Genomic DNA, 6761 nt, shown 5'->3' with positions numbered 1-6761 from the left:
GGGATCCTATGACCCCAGCTGACTTCCTGCCCTTTGGGCAGGGGGCTGGACTCGATGATCTCCCGAGGTCCCTTCCAGCCCTAATGTCTATGAATCTATGAAATCTATGAAATCAGATTTACCCAAAGAACCTTGTCTGCCTAACAACTATTGGGAAATTGAGTTCCTTTATTTACAACCTTTAACATGGTTCTAACATAGAGCCTGAAAGGACAACATATTCCTAGTGGCATGAGAAAAGAGGACACAGATGGAAGACCCTCCAGTGAGATCTTTCTTTCTACTGCAGAACATAAGAAGTTGAGTAAAACTGTGCCAGTTTTGTTGCTGAAAGTGGTCATCTTCCCTCATCTCAGTGCAAAGAAGCTATTACTTGCTGTTGCATCAGTAGTAATGAAGTGCTGTGTGCAGCTAATCTGCAGTTGCTGCATGTTTGTCTACACCGGATGCCAGTATAATTTGCACTGATGTAAAAAAAAACAAAACCCTCCAAACATTACACTGGTTTTAAAATGCCTGTCCAGAGCCGTAGTTTGATAACGTAGTGGTGAAAGGACCATACTGTAACTTAAATATTTTAGACTGCATTCTAGCCTGGGACTTTGCATTGTAAACTGATACAAACAATGATAAACTTTTGCCTATTATTCCTGTCTTGGGGTACTACTCTTCTATATAAGCAGTGTAAATATGACCTTACAATAGAAGAGCTTATTTGTGTGACGTTTGCCATCTCTACTTTCCGGTGACTCTGAGCAATACATGATAGCAGCAGTGTTTTGTTAGGATTTGCAGCAATAAGCTTTCCACATGAAAGCGAGCTTGTGTTGGTAACTACATTCTGCTGGTCTCTCATTTTTTTGGAATCATCAGAAAATTAGCTCACTGAATTTTTTTTTTTTTTATCATTCACGTTTTGAAGTTGATAACGTTGTTCCCTATAGTGTTATCCTTCTCTATAATCAGGGTAACCCTTTTTCTGAAATCTTCCTTATAACCTCCATTATCCTCTTTTCTCTATGGAATATGGAACATAGGCTGGAAGAAAATCACTTCAGCACTTATTTGCACCACAGGCTTCTGGTGATGTTTGCTATTTTCTTCTCTTTAAGTGCTTCCGATTCCTCATGGGGAAACTGAAAGCATTCCATTCCGAATCAAAGCTGCTTATGTATAAAGTGTCCTGTTTCTTTTTAGTCGCTTACATTACAATTATTTAAAAAATGTTAGTTTTGTTCAGTTTTGTCTGCTCCTACTGCTCACTTTCTAAATTAACTCAAATGAGGGCTTTTGAGTTCCAAGAGGGATTAATTTGTCCCATAGTGCCCAACTATACAGTTAAGCAAAACTGTCGTGGTCAAACTCAAACCTTTTTGTGGCATATAGCTACAAAAATGACACAAGTGGTCTAAGATGCACTTGGTGTGAGGTATACTCAATTCAGAGCTTTTTAGGTAGAAGGATAGATCTAACTTGTATACTGTTCCCATATCAATTCAAATTAAATTACTGTCCTCTTTTTTTTGCAGCCCCTTCCCACACAGGGTGTCATGCTAGCGCTTGGCCCACGCTTGGCTGCTCCAGCCGAGCATCCAGCAGGTCCCACCCCCAGGCTCTCCCCATGCTGAGCAAACACAGCCCCTCTTCTCAGCTTTGCCTCTTGCCTGCAACCAGAAGGAGAGGGGAAAGGGAGGTGTCTGTGTCCCCTGTGTGAACCCTGGCATGCAGGCATCTGAGTCCCTGGGCTGTGCCTCTGCACCCCTGCATTACATAGCACCCCATAATGTACATGCAGACCTCAACACTGAGCCTAGGAAAACCTATTCCCTCAGCCATAGGCCCGTGGACCCTGACCCTGGGACCTGTGCAGCCCATCTCTGAGGCAGTGACCCAGAACCCAGAGTAAACACCCCCATGCTGCTCTCAAGCAAGAGCCAGTACAGGCAGCTCATCTCTGGTGGGTCAGGGTGGTGGGGGGCAGATTATTGGGACTGGGCCTGCACAGAGGTGACTCTCTGACCTCCATGATTCAGCCACTACCAGCAGGCACCTGGGGTGCTGCAAGGGTTTTTTGGCCCACAACTACAGGGTCCCAGAGTACTAGGGCTAGGGAAGGCGGGAGGGAGGGAAGTATTACTGACCATCCAAACTGGGGCAAGCAGGCAGATGCCCCTGCAAACTGCAGGAGCAGGTGGGGCTTGTCCAGCTGCCTCAGCCTTGCAGGTACAGGACACTGGAAATTTCTATGCTGAGGCAAGGGACATTGCCAAAATCACAAGGCAGTGGAGCCCTAGTCCCTCTGAAGCAGGGGCCGCACCCAGCTGAAATGAAAGGGAGAGCCACACACCAGGACCCAAACCTATATGCACCCACCATTCCTTCCTTCTATCCATCTCCTTGAAGCTGGACCCTCACCCACCCACAGACACCAAGATCCCATGGGCAGCATCATGGACCATAGAAGAACCGGTCCTGTCCTCCAGTACCCAACCCTGGATGCACAAATGAGGCAACAGGGAGTTGGGGAATTTCATCACCATCTGGGAAAAGGAGAAGACCCAGCACCAGCTCTGCAAAGGACACTGCTACAGGGATGTGTGCAAGTGCATTGTCCAGCAGATGCAAACACAGAGCCAAAATGGACCGGGTGCAGTGCCAAGCCAAGACTAAATGGATGAAGATCCAGTATATAACATGCCTAATGCCAATTTAAAGTCTGGGACCAAGAGGCAGGCCGTGCCCTTCTACAAGATGCTGTCCCACTTCCTCATCACAGACAGAGCCATTGCCACCCTGCACATGTACAGCATCACTGGGGAGGGAGCAGGAGTCGCCAACAGGAACGCCACAGGAAGACCCTGGGATGGCAGGACAACCAGAAGCAGGCCCCCAGGAGCCATGGGCCCATGGTCTGCTGATGGCAGCAGTCCCCAAGGACTCTAGCCCAATGGTTCTGTTTGCCAGATCATTACAGGACCTGGAAGTACAGTAGAGTTGTATCTGCAGCTGGACCTGAGCTCCCTTGACATGTTCTTGAGCATTGCTGAGAACATGAAGGAGGAAAGTTTCAATGCCAAACAAGTCTAGACCCAGGATGTGGAGCCTGAGCTTATGCCCTCCACCTTAACCCTGCAGACACAGCTACCATGGGTGTTCTGCTCCCCCTTCTCCAACACCTCCTCACTGCCCTGTTTCCAGATGCACAGAGTACCCCCCAGCCCCTCAACTACCAATGCAGCAGCATGACCCACAGCCAGCCCTCCCCCCAGTTCTGGTGAAGAGTCTGGCACTTATTGAGGATTCCCTGCTGCTCCGGATAGTATGGCTCTGCCATGCTCCACAAGGCCATGACAGAGACCCAGGTACTGAGGGAAATATGAAGCCTCTGCAGAGAAGGGGAGCAGTCAGGTTGTGCCCACAGACAGTGGGGCAGGCAAGTAGCAGCACAATAATGTTCTGCCAGCCTAAAGCCCTCTGTTCAAGCTTGTCTTCAGATCCAAAACTGCTGGCCTTCCCACCCTGCCCCCTCCCAGCCCCTGGAGGGCTAGTGACCACTACAGGGTACCCCCATGATCACATCACTTCTCACAGATCATTATACCTGAGAAGCCTAGAAAGGCAACGGGTGGTGCATGAATGGACAGGTATGGGGGGGCTGGTGAATCACCCTGCCCTGCTTGAGAGGCTTCTGTCTTTCAGCACTGGGCAGACCAATCACTCCCTCCCCTTCCATTCCTCCTTCCTGGACCACAGCTGAGGCATCAGGCTGGTAGGCATGCAGGAGTGCCCCCGTACTTACAGGCCTCAGCTCAGGCTGCCTGTGAATCCTCCCACCCCCAAAAGGGCAAACGTGTATACTGTTCACTCCCCATGTAAACTAGGTCTTAAAACTATGTAACCTATAAATTCCTCCCCCCAGCTTTTTGAACGTCTGTGGATGCCCCTAGTGTCATGCTGAATAAACAGAATGTTTTTCAAAGGTTTTAAGGAAGTGACCTTTCAGCTTTGAAAATTTCCATTCTCTCCTCTCTTGGCACTGCAAGTGCTTTCATTAGCATGTGCCTGATCTTTTGTGATCATAGGAGACAAGTTTTCAAGGGGCTGATTTTATTTTTTAACCCTCAGAGTGATATAGAGTGGCTACCCCCTGCTTTTCCTATTTTTCCAGTATATTTTCATTATGCCATATTTTTCATTTGTAACTGCAGTCTAAATTATTCTAGTGATTCCTCAGGTTCTGGTGCAGAAAGGGACCATAAGGCAGTGGAAAGGAATGGTCTGGGAGACATTGTTAATTCTTGGACTCTCTCTACTGACACCACAGCAGCCCTGAATGAGTGGATCCATTTTAGAATAGGCTGGGACCATGGAAGCACTGCATGAATGGGCTAGATGAGGAAAGTGATGTGGCTGGGGTGGAACTGGATGTTCTGCACCCCTGCAAAGTCCCATAGGAACCACTAAGGGGAGCCAATCTTTAGGGGTACTCTTCTAGCCTTAAGTGGGGGAGATAAAAATGGCCTCTCTTCTGTATCTACAGTGGTGCCTATGCAGGAATTCTTCTGGCTCTTTATTAGATATTACCAGTACGTAAAACTTTTCCATGGACTTTTGGCTTGTGGTTTGCGATGATTTCTTTGCCAAGTGCATAGTTGCATGGATTTAAATAGGACAGACTTTGAACTTTGTTGAAAATGAAGCACAGAGAGGTTATAGTTTTTTTCCTTGGAGGTTCTGAAAGGCTTGGCTTTCTTTCTCAAGTAGAAAAGTCATGTTTAAACAATGTTTTTTAAACAAAACACAGTAGATTTAATAATTCTGTACCCCATATGAATCCTGGAATTCCTGTTCCTTTTAAATTTGGCTACAGACCTTCTAAATCTACACAGTCACTAAAGTAGCTACATTTTCTCAGAAGGAAGAATGTAATGCTATAAGGCTTCCATATCTGTTTCTAGCCAGGGGTAGAAACAGAGCAGAACAGAGGGCTTTAGAAACAGAGCCAGGGGTAGAAACAGAGCTGTACCAATTCATAACCATGTAACTTACAGTGGCTCCTGGGAGAGATACTAATGGCACCTGGTGATCATTTTTAAAGGGGCTTTGTGGCCCTAAGCTCATCACTGCTGAACTCTGAAAAGCGTCTTCTATCAACAACAAGAAGAGAGGTGCTATGGGGATGTATGAACATATACACGAAAGACATTGAAAGCAGGAAGGTGGATGGTGTAGTCAGGAAGGAGGATGGTGGATCCCTGTGTTCAGTCCCTTAAATCCATCGGGTCAAGCATTCCTGCCATTATCACTACTATAAAATGCATTGGAGCATCCCACTGGAAAATCAGAATCCTCCCAGCTAAGGGTTAATAGTGTTTTCAGGGTTGGCTGCTCTGTGCCATGTCTTCTGAAGATTATTATTTCTGCAAACATATTCCTACTTCAGTGATTTTATTATCAGCTTCAGTTTGCAAAACAATTTCGGCACTTCACTGTATGAATTTATAATCTATTACTTTTGTGTCTAGACTGTAACACTTTTACCATCGACACAGATTTGGTAGTGCTGTCCAAGAAGTTTTATTGGCTGCTTTTCCTTTCCCAGACAGAGTAGTAATTTGTTTTATTAACACCCAATTTGCAATGTCCCCTGGGTGCTTACAGAGGCTTGCTTAAAATCTAATAAGAACTGTATGTAATATTGTCTGAAGTTTTATGTAGGATCTTTATTTTTATAGCATATGTATGTCATACCACACAGATTAAAGCAGGCTACCTGCTTTTGCATCTGTGTAACATATTTTCTTGCTTTTGATTCAAAATCCTTTTTTCTGTAACTATGGACTTGCATGTACCTCATCTAATTGATGAGCAATGCAAAATATCCCTGAAAGTGACATGAACTTTGTAAAGCCCAACACACATACCAAGATTGGAATGGTGTGTTAAATGGTACTGAGGATCAAGGTGGAGTTCATAACGAACTGGTCTGAGGACTGATTTAATATTTTCATTAACAATAAGAAGTAGAAATGTCCTAATGAAATCCCATGATGCCTGGGATTAGAAGGCAACATCGACATATAGGAAGATCAGTATGCTGTGAATAACCTTTAAGACCAGCATAATTGAAATAAGATGAAATTAAGTAGTACAAACTGCAGGGTCATGTAGTTGGGGGTCTGATAACAAAAACTCCTGCTCTTTCATTTGGAAATGAGGGAAGACAAACTTAGCTATCTTATTCAAAGGATGACTATTAACCTCCAAGATAATGCAGCCATGAAAAAAGTATATACAATCCTAAAAAAAATCAGATATTTCTTTATAAAAGATAGGAAAGTATTAGTGTCATGAACACCGTGTGCCCCTGGAGGCTGGGGGGGGCACGGTGGCAGTGGCACTGGCAGTGGCAGGAGCTTGGACGCAGCAAGCGGGAAGCTTCTGCAGGTGGCCACGGCACTGTCGGCAGCGGGGGGGCGGAAGGGGTGGCAGGTGCCAACCAGCGGTCAGTGACCACCCACAGATACCACCGGCAGCGGCGGCAGCAGCCAGCAGCGATTGGGGACCATCCACAGACGCCACCGGCAGTGTCGGCAGCAAGCTGGGGGTGGGGATGGTGAGCGGCGATCATCCACAGGCACCGCCAGCAGTGTCGGTAGCACCTTTTTGCAGGGGGTGCACCGTCAAGCTCGGGGTGCATGTGCACCTGCGTGCACCCCCTACACATTGCCAATGATTAGTGTCGTTGTACAAAGTACTGG

This window comes from Crocodylus porosus, unplaced genomic scaffold (assembly GCF_001723895.1).
Source record: "Crocodylus porosus isolate Cpor-Errol unplaced genomic scaffold, CroPor_comp1, whole genome shotgun sequence".
In the NCBI taxonomy this organism is placed as follows: Eukaryota; Metazoa; Chordata; order Crocodylia; family Crocodylidae; genus Crocodylus; species Crocodylus porosus.
The sequence above is the reverse complement of the archived record's forward strand: the minus strand, read 5'-3'. Positions refer to the sequence as shown.